Source organism: Nilaparvata lugens, chromosome 10 (genome assembly GCF_014356525.2).
Source record: "Nilaparvata lugens isolate BPH chromosome 10, ASM1435652v1, whole genome shotgun sequence".
Lineage (NCBI taxonomy): Eukaryota > Metazoa > Arthropoda > Insecta > Hemiptera > Delphacidae > Nilaparvata > Nilaparvata lugens.
The window spans coordinates 42,116,844-42,140,908 of NC_052513.1; the positions used below are offsets into that span (position 1 = coordinate 42,116,844).

General features: G+C 35.3%; 1 protein-coding gene across 5 annotated transcripts in view; it reads left to right on the forward strand.

Annotated features, from left to right (window-relative positions):
* The window catches only part of LOC111057050 (apolipoprotein D), a 64,274-nt gene that overhangs the window by 28,143 nt on the left and 12,066 nt on the right, over positions 1 to 24,065 (forward strand). The window lies entirely within an intron of this gene.

The window sequence follows — 24,065 nt, forward strand, 5'->3', positions numbered from 1 at the left end:
AATAACATATTCATGAGAAATGATTGAGGATAATTATTCGTACGTGATGAGCTTTGACCGTTGATCAGTGTATGAAATGGGTCAATCCTAGAGTAAACTCTGGTAATTACTATGAACAATAATTAATGGAGAAAACTCACACGAAATAAGTGGCTTACAAAGTGTGAATCATTGATAATGAAACGAGGGAATGAGAGAGTAAATGAGGAGTACTATATTAATAACAACAGATAACTTGATTAGCATTTGAAAAGGTTTTCCCAAAAACAAAGAGGGCAGCCTAACTCAAATAATATTAAACGCGAAAGAAATACAATATTAATAACAACAGAAAACTTGATAAGCACAACATTTGAAGAGTTTTTCCCAAAAACACAGTGGGCAGCCTAACTCAAATAATATTAAACGAGAAAGAAATACAATATTGATAACAACAGAAAACTTGATAAGCACAACATTTGAAGAGGTTTTCCCAAAAACAGTGAGTAGCCTACTAACTCAAATAATATTAAACGAGAAAGAAATACAATATTAATAACAACAGAAAACTTGATAAGCACAACATTTGAAGAGGTTTTCCCAAAAACACAGCGGGCAGCCTAACTCAAATAATATTAAACGAGAAAGAAATACAATATTAATAACAACAGAAAACTTGATAAGCACAACAAATGGAGAGGTTTTCCCAAAAACAAAGTGGGCAGCCTAACTCAAATAATATTAAACGAGAAAGAAATACAATATTAATAACAACAGAAAACTTGATAAGCACAACATTTGAAGAGGTTTTCCCAAAAACAGAAGGTAGCCTACTCAAATAATATTAAACTTTCTCTATTCAATGACAATTTAAATAAACGTATAGTTAGTTTCAGCGGATCTCATGCCATGATTGCACCCCAATTTTGTAAACACTCTTATTAGAAAGTATAGAGAGTGAACATGCAGAAAGTATAGAATTAAAGTATTATATACTAATATACTACCATTTTTTATACTAATAACATAATGGCAGTGTTTGATTAGCAATTGTATTGCTATCCTTGTCTATCATTCAACAAAGCGGATAGCGCTATCTCTTTCTTGCTTTGTTCTGATGCCAGATTATTTTTTTACAATGTTGAAATATGATTGATTTACTAAATATTTAATCTTGATTATAAAAATTCATTATGAAATTATTGAAAAATAAAATTTCTTGCTCAATAAAAAATAATTGATTATTTTGAACGAGAATGAACAGTTGATATTACTTCAGTCAACCGGTATCAGTTACCCTCTATAGAAGGCGTTGACAAGACCTAGGTTCGGCAACGTTGCTCTCCTATCTATTTTGGTAGAGAGTTAGTGGGGAGGATATTTTTAATATACTTTCCGAAGAATGGACATTGATATGTTCAAAGCTCCGCCAATTTATGTAGATGTATAACAATATTATCTATAGTTATTCCAAATTCCTTTTTTCATATCATATACAGTACAATAATTATTTTCTTAGTCTATATGATGTAAATTCATCTATAATTTTGCTGTATTGTAAGCTATTTTATATAAGTGTATAGAAATAGAAATATATTAATTAGCCGATAAATACTTAAAATAGTACAGTGGGCCATGTCACATATAAACATCTCAATATAAAAAAATACAGGTTACAACGTACCTATAAACATCAATCAATAATTATAACATAACAATTCTCGTAATTATATAAATATATCAGTCAGCTTGGAAGAAATTATTTATAATATCACAAGGGAGATCAAAGAACTCTCCAACACTGTACAGTGGGTTCTCTAAAAGCATCCTTTTCACTTTTGTTTTGAAAACAGATATACTCAGATTCCTGGAACACAGCGGTAATCTATTGAAAGCTCTTATTGATAGAACGTCAGATTGACACTGCAACTTTCTCAATCTTACATAGGGAACATCCAAATAATTACTCTATCTAGTGTCGTGCCTATGCATTTCTGATCTACACTTCAAAGTATAAGCCAGTATATATTGTAATCTACATAAATAAAGTACTCAATCAATCAATCTTTCTCCACTTCCATTATAACGTGGACCTCAATATAACAATAGATAACTTGAAAAACACAACATTTGGAGAGGTTTTCCCAAAAACAGAAGCCTACTAACTCAAATAATATTAAACTTTCTCTATTCAATTACAAACTAAATAAACGTATATTGAGTTTATTTAGTTCTAGCGGATTTCCTGCCATGATTGGACCCAATTTTGTAAACATTTTGTATACAGTATAGAATTAAAGTACTGTACTGTACTAGAGTGAGTCCCACGTTATAATGGTAGTGTTTGATTAACAATGGTATTGCTATCCTTATTGTTATCAAACTTATTAGAAAGTATAAAGAGTAAACATACAGAAAGTATAGGATTTAAGTACTGCGGTAATAGATCCACTATCACATTATGTACTCTTTACCCACATGCATTATATTCTGTGATTTGATGGAATTGGATGCAAAAGCCGCTATTCTGTTCTATACTGTACAGCTATGTATTGTCTCTCAGGATTTATTCACATTGTGTACAAAATACTTAACATGGGGAAAGGCACAACAGGCTCATGTCCAAAACTGTCCCATTTCCAATTTATAGGTACTATACTGTCCAAATCAAAATGTTGGTTATGTCACTTTCACTTTTCAAAATAAATTTACACTCTTCAATACTCAGATAAACGAGCAAATATCGAATGAAATAGATACCGTACTATTAGAGTCTCAAATTGAAAAATCTAGAACAGTAACTTAATAATTATTCAAAAAGTCTAAATTTTGAATGAAACTAGAAATTTTTGAGCTAAAAACTACATACATTACAGAAAACTACAGCTACTATTGATTTGATGAATTGGATGCAAAAGCTACTATTACATTCTGTAATTTTTGGTCACGCATTTACAGCTATGTATTGTCTCTCGGGATTTGATGGAATTGGATGCAAAAATGAGCGAAATTATTGTGGAGAGAATGAGGAGGTTGGAACTGCTGTCATGTGATGATGCCTCAACAAAAGAGCGCAAAGGAAGTTGCAATAAAGCGTTCAATAAGAGAAGAAGGTTAGGGGGACAGATGTTATCGATTTGAGAGATCTACACTGCTCTATAAACACTCAACAGGTAGACACACTCTCACTTTCTAACTCCAGTTCTACATGCTCACACAATATTATCCAAAAGGTGTCAAGAAAAGTGCATAATTTTAAAGGGACAAGAATAGAAGGTACAATTTTCTCGAATAGTATGTTTTCATGAAAGTGGAATGAAATAATGAAAGCAATCACGACGCCGTGAATGATGAAGAATTTTTACTCTCCTTGCCCTATTACCATAGGTAAGGAAAGTATTGCTTTCTGAAAAAAATTAAGGTACCCCAATTTCTAAATGTCTATACGTTTCAAGGTCCCCTGAGTCCAAAAAGTGTTTTTTTTGGATATTGGTGTGTGTGTGTGTGTGTGTGTGTGTGTGTGTATGAGTGTGTGTGTGTGTGTGTATGAGTGTGCGTCTGTGTACACGATATCTCATCTCCCAATTTAACGGAATGACTTGTAATTTGGAACTTAAGGTCCTTCCCCTATAAGGATCCGACACGAACAATTTCGAACAAATCCAATTCAAGATGGCGGCTAAAATGGAGAAAATGTTGTAAAAAACAGGGTTTTTCGCGATTTTCTCGAACGATTTTGAACAAATTTATACCTAAAATAGTCATTGATAAGCTCTATCAACTGCCTTAAGTCCCATATCTGTAAAAATCTCAGGAACTGCGCCCCATCTATGCAAAGTTTTATTTAGATGCCCAATTTTCAGGCTTCAGATACAATTCAAACAAAAAATTTCAAGTGATAAAGATTGAGCATGAAAATCTCTACAATTAATGTTCAGTAACATTTTGACCTAAAATTTTAAATAAGCTCGGAATTCGATAAAATATTATTATTTCAATTGCAAACTGTTGATTCTATCAAATCATTCACTAAGAAGAGATAGCAGACTTCGTGTGTCTCCAGCGTTATTGTCCTGTCACCAGCTGGCTTGGATCTTTGAATAGTAGACTTGAGATGCGCGTGAACACTAGCGTCAGGTGATCAATTTTCATAACGGCAAGGAAATTTGTGTGAGTGCGCCATTCCATTTCTATAACGGGGTTACAATGTCCAACCAATAAAACAAATACTATGGTTCTAAACCTTTTCAAACTGTATTAGGTATGAACTCAACATGTTCAAGTGATAATTAAGAGAAATTCTACTTGTAGATTCAATTTTATAACGATTTTTTTCAAATTTATAACCAAAATCCTTCAAATTCTTATGTAAGGAAGTATTCTAAAGGCTTGGAAGTAGGCCTTAGCTACAATTTTTTGGAAGTAAGCTAGATAAAACCAAAAGTTTATGAACTAAATGCCAAAGAGGAAACAGAATGGAGATATAGTCAAAGATAAGAATCTGGTGTGGCGCACTCACACAACTTTCCTTGCCGTTATGAAAATTGATCACTGACGCTAGTGTTCCCGCGCATCTCAAGTCTACTATTCAAATATTTGAGCCAGCTGGTGACAGGGCAATAACGCTGGAGACACACATGAGGTCTGCTATCTCTTCATAGTGAATGATTTAATAGAATCAACAATAACTTGCGATTGAATAATCACATTTTCTCTAATTTAAAGCTTATTTTCAATTTTAGGTGAAAATGTTACTGAACATTAATTGTAGAGATTTTCATGCTCAATCTACTCCACTTGATTTTTTTTTGTTTCAATTGTATCTGAAGCCTGATAATTGGGATTCTCTCTGCATTGATGGAGCGGAGCTCCTGAAATTTTTACAGATATGGGACTTGTGGCAGTTGATAGAGCTTATCGATGACTATTTTAGGTATGAATTTGATCAAAATCGTTGGAGCCGTTTCCGAGAAAATCACGAAAAACCCTGTTTTTGACAACATTTTCGCCATTTTAGCCGCCATCTTGAATTGCATTTGATCGAAATTGTTCGTGTCGGATATAGTAGAAGGACCTTAAGTTCCAAATTTCAAGTCATTCCGTTCATTGGGAGATGAGATATCGTGTACACAGACGCACATACACTCATACACACACACACACACACACACACACACACACACACACACACACACACCACACACACACACACACACACACACACACAACACACACACACACATACAGACCAATACCCAAAAAACACTTTTTTGGATTCATGGGTTCTTGAAACGTATAGAAATTTAGAAATTGGGGTGCCTTAATTTTTTTCGGAAAGCAATACTTTCCCTACCTATGTTAATAGGGCAAGGAAAGTAAAAATTCGTTTTCGAAATCTAAATTTTCTACAAATAACTGTGTCTTGTGGTAGGAATGAAGAACAAGAGAATCCATTGGCGTTTTTGCAGTTTGTCCAGGTAATTATCAAGTAGTACTCGGCGGCTTTTCAGAGAATGTGGCGACCAGACAGGATATCCGTTGCTAAATACGAAAACCGTTACCAGTAGCAATTACTGGTGATAATTAAAGAGAGACTAGCTGTGATTCAGAACAAAAACAATCAACTCAATCACGATTGCGTGACAATGGGCTGTTGAATAATATTATTTGGGATTTTGATAATATTCGTTTGGAAGAATCAGTTACAAATGAGGATTATATAGATATCTATATATGAAAGCGAAATGGCACTCACTCACTGACTGACTGACTCACTCACTCACTCACTCGCAGAACTAAAAATTACCGGACCAAAAACGTTCAAATTTGGTAGGTATATTCAGTTGGCCCTTTAGAGACGCACTAAGAAATCTTTTAGCGATATCTAAACTCTAAAAGGTGGTTTTTAAGGGTTTAAAGTGTTCTTTTAGCATGTATATTCTTCTTATTCCAATATCTTAAAATTATAATTGAAATGTCCATACCATTTATGTTAATATAGAATTATAATCTAGAGAGAGTACCTCTTTGAAACAGTTGATCTGGTAACTGAATTAAAATTTAGTCAGGTTGGCATTAAGTTGAGTTGACTTTGTTAGGTTGGCACCAAGTTGAAGATTGAAATGCATTTATCCAGTACCTCCTAAATACCAATTTATCCAGTTAGCCAAAATTAGCGTTTTCTCAGCTTTTCTGCGTTCCCTCACCTTTTTCAATAATTGATGGAAATATATTTAAAAAATTCAGTACACAGGTTTAGCTGAGGTGGAAGAATTTTGTTCGCCAAAGATACGCCGATATAGTAACAGGTGTTTTTCGAGATCAAATTGACATAATACGTTCAAATTCGGTACAGAGGCTCCGCTGAGGTCTACATGCAGGCGAGCGAAGCGAGCCCGCTGATCTCAATTTCTGACAATCCAGTCGGGGGTCCAGAATTCGGTACAGAGGATCCGCTGAGGTCTACATGCAGGCGAGCGAAGCGAGCCCGCTGATCTCATTTTTGGACGATCCAGTCGGGGGTCTAGGGGGCGGAGCCCCCTGGCTAGACGGATATGGCGAGCGAAGCGAGCCTGACGGCTAATAATAGATATTGGGGAGGGACTCCTATATCCGTCAATTATACAAGTAACTAGATATTATATATTAATTGATATTATATTTACATATAATCAATATTATCAATATTATTAAAGACTATCAGGTAACCCATGCTCCGCAAGGGTCTATTTTAAAAATTTACAAACTGGAAACTGGACGTAATGAAATCTTGGAATGTTTTCACAACTTCTCTATAAATGAGATGCTTCTCACGCATTGCACTATGTTCTATCATGGAGTGAAGATATTTAAGAATGCTAAGACTAGCAAATAACCGTTGCTCCGCAAGAATACATTGAAAACTTGGTAAATCTTAAATAGACAAATAACCATCCTCGGTTAATTAGGAAACTATGTGAAAAATTTCATGTTAATCAGTGCAGTAGTTCAGACGTGATGATGCGTCAAACATAATTTTCCTATCCCGTACGTGTATAAGCCAGTTGTTTCCTTCATTCTAGTATAGATATACAGTGGGTACTCTCACAGCCGTTTTTAAACATTTCTTTAAATCGGTATTCATTATGGAAGAACATTTTAATAAATTACTATCGATTAAATTTGTACGAGAATTTTGTCTCATTTTTCTTTTTCTGCTGAATTGCTTTCACTTTCTCACTCAAGGTAAAAAAATATTCTTTATAAACAAATTCCAGTGCATTGATATTCTGTATTAGACTTTGGTTTGAACAAACGATTGAATATTTCTTAATCTCCCATATCTGGATGACCATTCATGAGACCTATATTATATGAGTCACCCCGTTTTTTCCAATGCAATAGTGTTCAAAGCCTAGAGTGGTTAGCAAAGGTCCATCTTTCAATATTTTTAAACTCCCATAATCTAAGTGAACTATGAGGAAATCTCCAATATCTGAATGACCATAACTGAGACCTATATGATATGATTCATCTCGTATTCCCAGCAATAGAATAGTGTTTAAAGCCTTGTGTGGTAAGACAAGATCTATCTTCCCATATTTTTAAACTCCCATATCTAAGTGAACTATATGGGAAAATCTCCAATATCTGAATGACCATAACTGAGACCTATATGATATGATTCATCTCGTATTCCCAGCAATACAATCCTATACTTTTAAACGAGCAACTTCTGATTATATGTTCAGATGTTTGGATGTTTGGATGTTAAGATGTTCGTATGTTTATATATTTGTATTCACCGGATCTCAAAAACGGCTCTAACGATTCTCACGAAATTCAGAATATAGTAGGTTTATAATATAAAGATTCGATTGCACTAGGTTTCATCTCTGGGGAAACTCGCTGAAGGACATTAAAAGGATAATTATTATTCATCCTTGGAAAAACAGCTGTTGATAATAATATTATTCCGTCGTCTGTTAGTAATGGAAGTGAGTGAGCGTGTTCATGTGTGTGGGACTGTGTCAAAATTATGACTCAGCTGTTAAACTTTTGTAATCATTCAATCAGGTACTTAGTGCCGGTTGCAAAAAAGCCGGGTTATTTTCAATCCTGATTAATTCCAGTAGATCCATCTGTTTGAAATGGTCTTCTCTGATTTGGTTCACGTGAAGTTGATCAGGATTGAAATTGAACCGGCTTTTGTGCAACTGGGCCTTTGTGAGGGAAATTTTTGCATTCCTCTGAGAATTAATCTCAATTTACTGTGATTAGATAGAACATTTCTGTATGAATGTTATTATAATTTCTTCTTTCGTAATAATTTTTTTATGCTTTAGTACTCCAGAACGAAGCTCGGTCCCCGATATTAGTGTTTAAAGCCTTGTGTGGTTAGGCAAGATCCATCGTCCCATATCTGAGTGACCTACGAGAATATATTTCTAAATATCCCATATCTGAATGATCATAAATGGGACCTATATGATATGATTCACCCCGTATTTCCAATGTAATAGCCTAGTGTGGTTAGCCAGGATCCATCTCACCATATTTCTAAACCTTCATATTATCTTCATTCTTTATTGATTCATACAATAAGTACATCATCAAAATGATAGGAAGATGATAAATCGGTCAAGTCATTTTTGAGAAAAATTGATAAAAATTTAACGTGATAAAAATTTAACAAAATTCATTCTTCTCAGGAATATTACGGAGCTCCTGCAATTTTCCCATAAATGAATGAGACTCATGTCAGTTGATAGGGCTTATAAATAGCTATCTAGGGTATAAAATTGAAGAAAATCGTTAGAGCCGTTTTCGAAAACCGGGAAAACATGGTTTTTTTAGCCATTATCAGCCATTTTGAATTGAATTTTATTGAATTTCTTATTGTTGGATCCTCATGGTTTAAGGACCTTAAGTTTAAAATTTCAAGTCAATCGGTTAATTAGGAATGGAGTTATCGTGTTCACAGACACACACACAGACCAACACCCAAGAATCATGTTTTTGGACTCAGGGGACCTTGGAACGTATAGAAAACATGAAATTGGGGTACCTTAAATTTTTTTGGAAAGCAATACTTTCCTTACCTATGGTAATAGGGCAAGGAAAGTAATGAAACGTATAGAAAACACGAAATTAGGGTACCTTAAACTTTTTTTGAAAGCAATACTTATCTATGGTAGTAGGGCAAGGAAAGTAAAAATAAGGTAACATTGTGCTATTCCTATATCCAAGTTAACCATGGGAAAATCTCCCATATCTGAATGACAATAAATGGGACCTATATGCTATGACTCATCCCGTATTTCCAATGCAATAGCCCAGTGTGGTTAGCTAAGAGAGGTCCCTCAATTATTATTAGACCTCCGTGCTTCCGTTTCGTGTTAAGCTCGTTAGCTTGCATGTGTGTTGGCCTGTGTGACATCAATTGTACGACTATTGCGTATTACTGTTACCGTATCACAAGTAATGTGGTCTTGTTAGTGTTGATTGTGACCCAACTCTTAGAAAAACATGAGTCAAATGCCATTTTTACTGGTTTGTATTTGACCCAGCTCTTGGAAAAACATTATTCAATTGCTAATATTTTCCAGGGGTTGGTGTTTGAATTCGACCCAGCTATTAGAAAATCGTATGTTGATTGCTAATTTTTACTGGTTTTTATTAGTGCTGTCGTAGTCTTATCCCAATCCTATAAATTTCATACCTGAGTCTTGTCTCAAATCTTTTAGCTGTAGACTAGAGATATTGGTGAAAGGTATAGAGTTGATTGAATTCAATATCAGAACCATGAATATTAATGTTCTCTTTAAAATGTTAGTACAAGCAGAGAGGACTTAGTAATTACTAATTTAATTTGAGGTACAAGATAGCATCATATGCTACCACGTTTTGGTAGCATAGACATAGCCACCTCTAATACGGGGCCCCGGCCTACGATATTGCAACGCCGCAGCGTAGGCCTAGAATCTAATACATGATTGGTGAAAAATATTTTTTAAAATACCAGCTGATCTTTTCCACCAATCATGAATTAGATTCTAGGCCTACACTGCGACGTTGCAATATCGTAGGCCGGGGCCTCGTATTAGAGGTGGCTATGGCATAGCCTATCATTTTACTAGTATTCACCTTGTGAAAAGAATATTCAATCCCTATAACTCTCTCCAAAGTAATCATTATGGTCAGGTTTTTTTAAATGTTAGTACAAGATAGCACCATATGCATGCCATATTTAGAAGCCTTCCTTGTTATGTTACTAGTAACAATAATTTACCATGTAGAAAGAATTCAGCCTGAATAAATTTTTAAAAATAAGGAATCATTATGAAGTCGGTCTTCTTATTTGAAATCTAAGTACAAGGTAGCACCATATATGCATACCAGTTTGTAGTATCTCTTTCCTGTATAGGGCTACTTGTAATATAAATATAAAGAAAATAAAAATCTCAGTACCCTTTTTTTAAATATTTTATCACAACATGTTTCGGTCATTTATGCCATTTTCAAGAGATCACTGTACAAACTGTAAATATAAAGAAAATAAAAATCTCAGTACCCTTTTATTTTAAATATACTGAGATTTTTATTTTCTTTATATTTACAGTTTGTAGTACCTTTTTGATCGAGCGAAGTGATGTCTAAGATTCAAGTCGACGGTTTGGCATTTCTCTTAATGTTTATATGTATATATATTGCGCATTTACTGCGAAACGCGGTAATAGATTTTCATGAAACTTGACAGGTATGTTCCTTTTTTAATTGCGCGTCGACGTATATACAAGGTTTTTGGAAATTTTACATTTCAAGGATAATATAAAAGGAAAAAGGAGCCTCCTTCATACGCCAATATCAGAGTAAAAATATAGAATATATTAGACTATAGACTATAGAATTATTCATCATAAATCAGCTGGAAAGTTATTACACAGATGTGTGGAGAAGCCAGTCTATTACTGCAGTTGTATAAGGTCTATAGTTTCAATCAAAGACATTAAAGAGGTATGCATCTTTAAGCTGGGTTTACACCAAAGTTATTAACAAAATGGTTATAACTTAAACCTTATAGATTCTATTAGATTGAACGGAAGTTGACAAACACGTATGTTCATCATGTGTAAGACGTGGAGTCTTAATATATCGTATTCACTTGTACATTAATATTAATATATAAAATAATCATAAAATATTATAATATAGGCAATACAATTGATTATTTAAAAAAGGAAGAATGAATGAACAGTTGAAATGGATCCTGATATACCGGTACTATCTATAAGCTTAATCTATAAGAGGGAGTAACAAAACCGGTATCAGCTGCTATCCTCTACAGAAGTCAGTAACAAAGCAGAAAATCGGCAACGATGTTCTCCTATCTTTTCACTCTGCCATTATAACGTGTACCTCACTAAACCAATTTCAAATGCTCATTATCAATTCAGTGTTCTTATCAAATAGTACTACTCAAGCTGCGTTTACACCAAAGTTATTAACAAAATGTTAAGGGTCAAGTTCCCTTATAGATTCTATCAGATTGAACGGAACTTGACAAACAAATATCTTCATCATGTGTATGATAAGTTATGTTCAATCTAATATAATCTATAAGGATTGAGTTATTAACATTTTTTAAATAGATTTGGTTTAATCGCAGTTTTAAGGTCTTTGGTTTCAATATTTTGTTTTGCAGTCATGGTATTATTATGATCTGTGATCACTTTGATCGTCAGATTTGTAAGCAATTGTATAAAAAAATATCATGGCAGTGGAAAAGATCACTTGGCAAGTATGCTCTCCTATATAGTCCACTGACTTTGAGACATGAATCACTCACCATAGGTGCTAAGACAAGAAGACAAATAACACAGAAATACAGACCAGACGTGTTAAAGAGGCCTTGATATTTCTCCAGTTTCTAGAAGCAGTTTGGTTTCTACTGATAACGGTTCCACTGATAAAGTATACTACAACAACTTTGAAAGGAGACCAGTTTATATATTCATTGTATATATAGCAAAGTGTATATAGTGAGGTACACGTTATAGTGGCAGTAGAGAAAGATAGGAGAACAGCGTTGCCGAACATCCACAAGTTCCTGATTGAAACTAGAGACCTTATGGAAATACAGCAATAGACTGGCTTCGTCTCCACATATCTGTGTAATCACTTGTCAGCTGATTTATGATGAATAATTATTCTATAGTATGATTTTACTCCAATATTGGCGTATGAAGGAGGCTCCTTTTTCCTTTTATATTATTCTTGAAATGCAAAATTTCCTAAAACCTTGTATATACGTCGACGCACAATTAAAAAAGGAACATACCTGTCAAATTCCATGAAAATCGATCACTGCATTTCGCCGTAAATGCGCAAAATAGAAACATATAAACATTTAAACATTAATAGAAATGCCAAACCGACGACTTGAATCTTAGACCTCACTTCGCTCGGTCAATTAAATGAAGGGGACCAGTCAGTATATTTATTCATTTATTATTTTTACAAAATAAAGGTTAGTCTTTATATAGCTGTATTCATTGTTTATATAACAAACTGTATATAGTGAGGTCCACGTTATAATGGCAGTGGAGAAAGATAAGGGAACAGCGTTGCCGATTATCTGCTTTGCCACTGCCTTCTATAGAGGATAACTACAACTGATGTACTGATGTAAAATTAAATGTTAATTTTATTAAAACTATAGCAGGTAACTGGTGCTCCGCAAGAGTCTAATTAAAAACTTGACAAACAACAAACTTGACCTATTGAAATCATGGAGGATTTTAAATAGGCCTATAACCGTCCTGGGTAAATTGAGAATCTATATGCAAAATTTCAACAAGTAAATCAGTCCAGTAGATCAGACGTGATGATTCGTTAATTTCCTATCCCGTACGCATGTATAAGCCAATTCTTTCCTGTATTATACACTAGTAGTTCTGTTAACAGTAGACCTCACGCAGTATTCTCATCCACAAATACCTGATTGAAACTATAGACCTTATGGAAATACAGCAATAGACTGGCTTCGTCTCCACACATCTGTGTAATCACTTGTCAGCTGATTTATGATGAATAGCTCTATAGTCTGATGTTTACTCTTATATTGGCGTAAGAAGGAGGCTCCTTTTTCCTTTTATATTATCCTTGAAATGCAAAATTTCCAAAAACCTTGTATATACGTCGACGCGCAATTAAAAAAGGAACATACCTGTCAAATTCCATGAAAATCGATCACTGCATTTCGCCGTAAATGCGCAAAATAGAAACATATAAACATTTAAACATTAATAGAAATGCCAAACCGACGACTTGAATCTTAGACCTCACTTCGCTCGGTCAATTAAATGAAGGGGACCAGTCAGTATATTTATTCATTTATTATTTTTACAAAATAAAGGTTAGTCTTTATATAGCTGTATTCATTGTTTATATAACAAACTGTATATAGTGAGGTCCACGTTATAATGGCAGTGGAGAAAGATAAGGGAACAGCGTTGCCGATTATCTGCTTTGCCACTGCCTTCTATAGAGGATAACTACAACTGATGTACTGATGTAAAATTAAATGTTAATTTTATTAAAACTATAGCAGGTAACTGGTGCTCCGCAAGAGTGTAATTAAAAACTTGACAAACAACAAACTTGACCTATTGAAATCATGGAGGATTTTAAATAGGCCTATAACCGTCCTGGGTAAATTGAGAATCTATATGCAAAATTTCAACAAGTAAATCAGTCCAGTAGATCAGACGTGATGATTCGTTAATTTCCTATCCCGTACGCATGTATAAGCCAATTCTTTCCTGTATTATACACTAGTAGTTCTGTTAACAGTAGACCTCACGCAGTATTCTCATCCACAAATACCTGATTGAAACTATAGACCTTATGGAAATACAGCAATAGACTGGCTTCGTCTCCACACATCTGTGTAATCACTTGTCAGCTGATTTATGATGAATAATTCTATAGTCTGATGTTTACTCTTATATTGGCGTAAGAAGGAGGCTCCTTTTTCCTTTTATATTATCCTTGAAATGCAAAATTTCCAAAAACCTTGTATATACGTCGACGCGCAATTAAAAAAGGAACATACCTGAAAATTTCATGAAAATCTATTACCGCGTTTCGCCGTAAATGCGCAACATATAAACATTTGAACATTCAAAACATTAAGAGAAATGCCAAACCGTCGACCTGAATCTTAGCACTCACTTCGCTCGGTCAATATTCAATCATATTCTTACCCTCAAGAACATTATTTTTTCCAATGATTCAATAATAAATTTTCATGATTGAGTTAAAATATTTTGTTAATTAATAATTGTATTTCTACATTGTTAAAGAACGATATGACAACATTGTGGAGGTAGAATAGGATAGCGCTATCTGCTTTGTCGAATGATAGACAAGGATAGCAATACCAATGTTAATCAAATACTGCCATTATAACGTGGACCTCACGTTAGGTAGCAGCAAGGTTAGAAGCGTAGGCATTTGCCTAATGGTACTACCGTGTCAAACAGTCTTGCTCTACTTTCCTCTGAATCTCAAGCAACAGGCAACTACGTCACGCCCAGATTTGTCTGTTTTGCTTTCTCAGAATGTTCTCTCACTTCAATTCGCTTCCTCTTGCTTCACAGAATTGACGCAGGAGGCACAGATGAAGTGTCGAAAGAAGAAGTGGGAGGAAGAATGAGAGGAATGAGGACAAGGAAGAAAGTGGAGGAGGAGGTGAAGGTGCAGGAGGAGGGAAAAGAAGATGGAGGAGAAGAGAAAGAAGGGGTTGAAGAAGGAGGAAAGACGAAGATAAACAAAACTAAGAAGAAGAAGGAGAAGACAAAAGGGGAGAAGGACTGGTGGTGGAAATGACTGAAGAAGGAGAAGATAGTGGAAGGAGAAAAGGACAGAGAGAGGAAGGGGGTAATGACAAAGCAAAGAGAAGGAGACAGACAGTGAAGAAGATTGAAGAAGGAGAAGATAGTAGAAGGAGAAAAGGACAGAGAGAGGAAGGGGTAAATGACAAAGGAAAGAGATTGATTGATTGATTGAGTACTTTATTTATGTAGATTACAATATATACTGGCTTATACACTTATATAAAATAGCTTACAATACAGCAAAATTATAGATGAATTTACATAATATAGACTAAGAAAATAATAATTGAACTGTATATGATATGAAAATGCAATTGTAATATAATAACTATAGATAATTATATTGTTATGCATCCACATAAATTGGCGGAGTTTTGGACATATCAATGTCCATTCTTCGGAAAGAATATTAAAAATATCCTCCCCACTAACTCTCTACCAAGGAGGAGGAGAAAGAGAAGAAGGAGGAGAATAAGAATAAGACTGCAGATGAAGAAGACTGGAGGAGAAGAAGAAGACAAGAGAAGAAAAACTCAGGAGATGAAGAAGACGAAAAAGAAGAAGGAGAAGAAGATGAAGAAGACTTGTAAGGAAGAGGAGGATAGGAGAAGAAGAGAATATGGGAGACTAAGAGGACAGAGAAAGAAGGAGACAGGAGAAGGAGAAGATGGTTGAAAAAAAAAGGTAAGAGAAGGAAATTGAGGATGTAACAGAAGAGTAAGAAAAAGAAGAAGTAGAAGAAGAAGAACACTGGAAAAGAAGACGTCAGGTGATGAGAAGGCTGGAGAAGAAGGAGACAGGAGAAGATAGACGAATATAGGAGACGGAGAAGACTGCTGAAGAAGATGAAGAAAATATAGATATTATATGAGTAAGAGAATATAGGAGAAGAAAAGGACAGAGAAATGAGGAGACAGGAGGGTAAGATGACAGAGAAATGAGACAGGAAAAAAGAAAACACAAAAGAAGAAGGAGATTGTAGAGGATTGAGGATTGAAAGAGAAGAAGGAACAAAGAAAAGAAGAAGAAGAAGAAGAAGAAGATGATGATGATGATGATGATGATGATGATGATGAAGATGATGATGATGATGATGATGATGATAATGATGATGATGATGATGAGAGAAATTGAAGAATGATGTGTTCTCTATTGTGATGAGAGAGAGATCTCATCGGGAACATGTCGAACACACATGAAAGTGCGATCAGAGCTTTTAGCGTGGAGAGTAGGTGGGTTACGTTGATCACCTCATATTGATGTTGTGAAGTGATGTATATATATAGGGCCTACTTTCACTCGTACAATGATCGACACAGCCTAATGCTTGATGCGATTACAATTGGCGAATGACGATCCTTATTCCATGAATCCTTATCCGATGAATCTTTATCCAATGACGCTCTCACTTTCTGAGAGCGTTAACCTCATTTCAGGAGACTGATCAAACACTAGAGGCGACAAGAGACTGCTACCATGGAGAGAAGATAGCTTAATTATGAAGATATGCAATGGTTTATAGAATTCATTTGAAGTTTGAAAGTTTAGTAACACCAGAGACAAGAAATATATAAACTTATGCTTATCCTTTATCTGTGGTGAAACATTATGGTGTTGTGAATCAGCTTGTGATGATACTGTATCAAATTGAGTTGATGCTGTATCATATATGTGATGATTGTGTATCATTTTGTGGTGATACTGTATCATTTATGGTGATAGATCTATATATGTATAAAAGCGAAATGTCACTCACTCACTGACTGACTCACTCACTCACTCACTCGCAGTACTAAAAATCTACCGGACTAAAAACGTTCAAATTTGGTAGGTATGTTCAGTTGGCCCTTTAGAGGCGCACTAAAAAATCTTTTGGCAATATTTTAACTCTAAGGGTTGCTTTTAAGGGTTTAAAGTTCGTATTTTAGCATGTATATTCTTCTTATTCCAATATCTTACAATTATTATAATTGAAATGTCCATACCATATGTTAATATAGAACTATAATCTAGAGAGAGTACCTCTTCGAAACAGTTGTTAACTGGTAACTAAATTAATAATTTTGTCAGGTAGGCATTAAGTTGAGTTGACTTTGTTAGGTTGGCACCAAGTTGAAGATTGAAATGCATTAATCCAGGACCTCCTAAATACCAATTTATCCAATTAGCCAAAATTAGCGTTTTCTTAGCTTTTCTGCGTTTCCTCACCTTTTTCAATAATTGATGGAAATATATTTTTAAAAAATCAGTACACAGGTTTAGCTGAGGTGGAAGAATTTTGTTCGCCAAAGATACGCCGATATAATAACAAGTGTTTTTGAGATCAAATTGACATAATACGTTCAAATTCGGTACAAAGGTTCCGCTGAGGTCTACATGCAGACGAGCGAAGCGAGCCCGCTGATCTCATTCTTGGACGATCCATTCGGAGATCCAGGGGGCGGAGCCCCCTGGCTAGACGGATATGGCGAGCGAAGCGAGCCTGACGGCTAGTAGATATATAATTATAATGAAGGAAAGAGTAGGCTTATAGACGTACGGGATGGGAAATTTAAGAATGATGCATCATCACGTCTCAACTACACAACTGATCATCTTGGAATTTCGCATATAGAATCTTAATTCACCGAAGATAGTTATAGGCCAATTTAAATTATTCAAGATTCCAGGAGGATAAGTTGTCAGTTTGTCAAGTTTCTAATTGGATCCTTTCGAAGCACTGGTTACCTGCTAGTACATGAATGGATAACTAATATTCTTCTTCTTCTTCTTCTTCTTCTTCTTCTATTCTCCCTCCTTCTTCTTCCTGCTGATGCTTCTTCTTTTTCTTCTTCTCCTTCTTCTCATCCTACTGTCTTCTTCTTCACCTTCTTTTTCAACCATCTTCTCCTTCTCCAGTCTCTTTTCTCCTGTCTTATTCTTTCCCTGTCCTCTTATTCTCTTCTTCTCCTACTCTCCTCTTCTTCACCAGTCTTCTTTAACTCCTGTCTTCTTCCACTTCTTCTTCTTCTTCTTCTTCTTCTTCTTCTTCTTCTTCTTCTTCTTCTTCTTTTCCTTCTTCTTCTTCTTCTTCTTCTTCTTCTTCTTCTTGCATCTTTTCCTTCTTACTCTTCTTCTTCTTCTTCTTCTTCTTCTTCTTCTTCTTCTTCTTCTTCTTCCTGCTTCTTTTCCTTCTTCCTCTTCCTCTTCTTGAAGAAGTCTCTCCTGCGACCTTCATTAGACATTTTCTATTGTTTTTAAAATCGACGAAGAGATGACCTCTCCAAGGTTACAAGCTTGTCTTCCTACATTATCTGTTAACCACTGAACAAACTACTTTCACCTCGACAGACAGTAAAAATCGACAAATAAAAAATACTGGTCTCAGATTGGTTATTCAGAGTATTAGTCAGTCTCAGAAGTATTTGGAGCAGTAGATCCTACTACATCCTTGAAATACTAGTATCAGAATGAATTTAACGTTCCTTGTTCCTTGATATTTAAGTTGTTGAATATAGCTTTAACTTTAAGGCTCAACTCACACTTACGCGACTCAGGTCAAGAAGAGACTCGACTCTAGTGGAGAGCATGTGTTTCCGAATGGTTACACTCAGACCAGTCGATTCTAGTCTCCGCGACGTCACATATGAAAACACAACATGATCTCAACTAGAGTCGAGTCTCTTCTCGACCTGAGTCGCGTGAGTGTGAATTGAGCCTAAGATACCCATTGAACACTTAACAATCTTGTTAGATTTATACTTCATTGACTTCAAATGAATCATGGTTGTGGTGTAAATGATACACTTTACACCATGCAGTGGCACCATTTCACCAAACTGCTGGGGGGGGGGGGGACCAAGAGGTATGGGGGGGAAGGAATACGCCCAAAGGATAGAGGGTCCTGGGTTTCCTCATAATGTTACATTCGAAGATGTTATTATATGCTTCATTTTCTCCAGTTTTATACAAATGTGGTTGAAGTATCAATACAAGCATATAAGCCTACATTATTAGTATGAATCATGAAGTAATTATTAGAAATATAGGCCTACAGAGAGGCCCTAAAGTAGGAATACACTGAAACAGATTTCTTAAAAATCATGGAAAAAGATAAATTTCTCTTTTACAATGACAATTTCAACAGTTTCATTGGAATCATATTCTAATTGGAAAATAGCTTTCAGTTAGAAAGCTGAGGAAACATTAAGCTGTTCCCGTAATTCTCACCAACTCTGTACATACATTATTGATTGTCTGATTGTGCCCTTTCTTTTACTTTCACTGTGACATTTTGCAACTTGTTAATTCTCACGTTGAAATTCATGCAATAACTCACTTATTGTGCCCTCATCAATAATTGTACCCATTCTATATTTAAGCTTCAACTATACCACAGAGGAAAATATATTCTTTATTACTCCGTAGCCATACTTTCAAGGCAATTTAGCTACATTATTGATACTGTAGAAGGAATACTTCTGCTGTTTAAAAAAAGTATTAAATCAGTATGAGATTCTGGGGATTCGTGTGGATAGACCCGCATTTTCATTATTCATCTGATCCTTGGGGGGGGGGCTAGGACCCCACTTCCCCCCACCTAAATGGCGCTTCTGACATCATGATTCTACAAAAAGAGATAATATGACATCTCATCAGCGTACAAAACCATAAACAACGTACCAGATACAGAAAAAATGGTTACATATTGGGCTATTGGACGGTAGGTGATATTTTTTTTCTACTGGGTCACAAAGTCATGCTAATAAGCTCAGGCGAAAGCTTGCAAGTGAAACTTCAATTTCTTGAAACAAATTGTATCCCAGTTCAATTCTAACTGGTCTAGAACGTCGAATGCCTCTCAGAGAATGTGCATGACGCAGAAAATCGCCAAATAAATATGCTAATATAATTGAAAACCCTATTCAAATCTCGCCTTTATGGAAAATATTGTTGAGGAAATAATATATTTTGCACCTAGAGCAGAAAATGAGATTTTTCCGGCTCGAAATCGGTTTTCAAATCGGCCTACGGCCTCGGACTAGAAAAGATTGAGAGCCGGATTAACATTTTTGCCCATGGTGCGAACAATATTTTTCGCCACACTACAGGTATTGCTGACAAAATAAATAAAGAATACTTATCAAGCTATCATACCTATCTCTTGATTTTAGTAGTAGAAGATTTGCAGTCAGGATTTCAGATCCTTTTAAAATTTCACTTGGAATATCACTAGCATCGTCATCTTCAAGCATTTTTGAAAATTCGTAATGCACTAATCAACATTAAATAATTGAATAAAAATGGTTGCGAAGCGAATGCTGAATTAGTTTGATTCGAAACTCGAACTGAAATAACTGCAACTTCAGATGAAGAATGTTGACACTCGCCCGATCTAGCGGATGACTTATTAACTACGGACTTCCATGTTAGCGGCTAGAAAGAGTACGTTTTCTGGTCTAGGCCGGAAAGAAACCCTTTTCTGACGTCAGACGAGAGTCGTCTGCAAACAAGGTCTTTCAGATCTACGTAGGGACTGGAAAACAGCTGCTTTCTGTGCAGTGTGGCAAAAAAGCTTAATTTGGTTGTTGTTTTATTCGGTAGAATGCGTTTCACGGGGTTTCAGGGGGGTGGTCTCCCTCATACATCCCCACGTTAAAACCCTTCCCGTGTGAGTTGAGCCTAATGGTAGGCAGGCGCACACAGATCGTCATCGGGCGAATCGGATGATTAGAATGATTTGATGCATTGTTTTCAATTGGAGTGCGCATACCTATCCGGCAACCTTATAGGTATGCGCACTCCAATTGAAACCAATGCATCAAATCTAATCGTACGATGCGTGCCGTCCGTCCGATGACGATCTGTGTGCGTCTACCTTAAAGCTCCCTTCTTCTTATGAAGTTACATACAAAGGATTTGTTTATTCATTTATTTCATGTTCTGAGTTGAGAAGCTCATTGAATTTCTATCTACCGGTAGTAATTATTATCAAATTTTCACCTTGAAATTATAGTGAACGACTTCAAATCTCAGCTTCTTTCTCATCTTTACATTTCGGTTGTAAAGCTTTGTTGAAATTATGAGTTTTCAAAAGCTATGTTAATTGTTGAACTTGTATAGATGTACTTGAGTCCATTCTTGTTATAATTCTGTATTCTTAAAGAAAAATTAATGAGAGTAAGTCAGTTGAGAAGAAAAATGTAAATTTTGTTAGAAAAATTTAGTAGAATACTTCCGTATTATTGCTTTACAAGGCTGCAACTGTATAATATTGGTACAGTAGCGGTACCTATTTCACTTTTGTTCAAATATTATTTATCCCATGAATAAGGTTACATTATAATATTAAGATCATATTTTACTGGAATACCCCTACGAGACTATTCGTCTGAGTGTAGGGGTGAGTGAAATGCAAAACAAGAATCTCTCTCACCATTCCTTTGAAACATAATCAAACATAACTTTTCAGGTCATGTTCATCTAATATTTTATAGTCAGGACAAATTGAAATCTAGCCTCTCTGAGATCCTCGTATGTGTGAATACGCAGGGGAAAGTTCCTTTTAGGTTATGTTCATCTAATTTCATAGACAGGACAAATTGAAATCTAGCCGATGTGATATCCTCGTATGTGTGAATAAAGAGAAAACACATGAAAAAATCAGGGGGAAGTTTCAGATAGATGTTTTGCAAATTTTAAAACAATAGCCCACCGATTCTGAATTTTCTATCTGGTATGACAAATTCAGCTTTTCACGGTTTCCCGAGGAAACCCCTTCTATTGATTGATGGTAGCGATGCTGCTATCTAGCGTGTTAAACATCAACTACATTAAGCTTTTTCCTTCTCAAATCCTCGTAAGGGTATCTTTAAAATCGGATTTTGAATAATATTACCATTTTTATTCAAAACTTTTCTGTATTAGTTAGATTCTCTGAGGCACAGTCAACGTGTTACACCAGGTGAAATGTAACTTGGATGGGATTTGACTCTGATAATCCATTGTTTTCTCCCTAGCTCTCGCCAGAGTTTGTTACACTTGCTTCAATAAAGTCTGAATTGGAAAAGAAGAAGAGCATCTTTAACAGGTTGGCAGGGAAGCAGGAAGGCGAACAACGTACCATCTTCGAGCTGCCAGAAGTGGTCTTGTCTCCCTGTGTGATGAAAGATTGTTTTTTTTAGAGGATCATGGTGATAATTAGCTTCACCATGATTCATTTCAATCATAATTAAGTGGAATCATAGAGAAACAATAACATAAGTAGATATCCCATGATATAGGGCGTTAATGTTGCAACTTTTACTGTTATCTCAAGTCGATAGTCCACATAGTTCTATCCCGTCAAGCTTTATGACGCTGGTAGTCTCTCATTGACCGAGCGAAGTGAGGTCTGAGATTCAAGTCAACGGTTTGGCATTTCTCTTAATGTTTAAATGTTTATATGTTGCGCATTTACGGCGAAACGCGGTAATAGATTTTCATGAAATTTGACAGGTATGTTCTTTTTTAATTGCGCGTCGACGTATATACAAGGTTTTTGGAAACTTTGCATTTCAAGGATAATATAAAAGGAAAAAGGAGCCTCCTTCATACGCCAATATTAGAGTAAAAATCAGTCTAGAATAAATTACTCATTATAAAATCAGCTGACAAGTGATTACACAGATGTGTGGAGAAGCCAGTCTATTGCTGTATAGGTCTATAGTTTCAATCAGGTACTTGTGGATGAGAATACTGCGTGAGGTCTACTGTTCACAGAACTACTAGTATTGTGCCGTTCATACACTCTTACCCGGTCAAAACAGTAAAAATCGACAGTAATCAGCTTGAGATAACAGTAAAGGTTGCGACATAAACGCCCTATACAATGGGATATCTACTTACGCCATTGTTTCTCTATGGTAAAATTCAACTTGATGGTGGTTGATAATTTGATGGGTAACTGAATCATGATTCAACCAATTTCAAGAAAGATACTCAATTATCCATTTTGTCAATTGAATCATCAAATCAACTATCAATCAGTCATCACACGCCCTTCAATGAACCCAGGGCTACAAGATACCGTGTACATCAGAAATGGTATTTTTTATTAAAATTTATTTGCAAAAGAAAACTTGTTACAAACATCATGAGTGGAATATAGATAATTCCATCTGTAACTGGTTGGCCGCTGTGGCTTCGTATAAAATGAGCGCTGCTATCCAGAGATTGTCAGTTTGGTGTAAGGGCAAGCATTCCTGACTAGCAATTGGGAGGTACCGGGTTCGATTCCCGGGCTAGCAACTAATTTTTGGATAGTAGTTCTCATCGAATTTCCATCTAGCTGTTAACCCTGTTGTCAATGTCTGCAGTAGCAGAGGTCTTCGGGGTGATTTGCACATCTATTTAGGATTTTCGTTAAATAATAATTATAATTGAATATAGATAATAATAATATCGAGTGACCGGCTGGCTCAGGTCTGGTGTCAGAGTTTTCAGGTCGCAACCGATCAATTTCAGAGCCTCTGACATCAATAACTAAATAACTAAATAACAAAAATAACTAAAAACTAACTGCTTTTTAGGCAGCCGGGACCGCCGAATTTAACGTGTCCATCCTAAACACGAATAGATAAATAATAAGCATACACACAATATATAAATACTAAATCAATTCAAATTTTATTCATCAAAAACAATTACAATACAAATGAGGATACTATAACATTTTAAACATGACAATTGAAACAATAAAGTTTTATGCATTGAATAATTTCTTAATAGGTATAGATAGTACCATAGAGACACAATAGCGTAAGTAGATATCCCATTGTATAGGGAGTTTATGTCGTAACTTTTACTGTTATCTCAAGCTGATAGTCCACGTAGCTCTTTCCCTTGAAGCTGTGTGACACTGGTAGTCTCTCATATTGTGCCGTTCATACACTCTCACCCCAACAAAACAGTAAAAAATCGACAATAAAACAAGTAATCGGCTTGAGATAACAGTAAAAGTTACGACATAAACTCCCTATACCATGGGATATCTTACGCTATTGTTTCTCTATGATAGTACGATGAATAAATATATACACCCAACTATAAATATTGAATGAAAAAGACTAAGAAATTGTCAAAAAACCACTGATTTATTGATAATTAGAAAGACCGGTTTCGGTTATTACACCATTGTCAATCTCTGATAAACTAAAAAAAAAAACTATAAATTATATGTGTAAAATG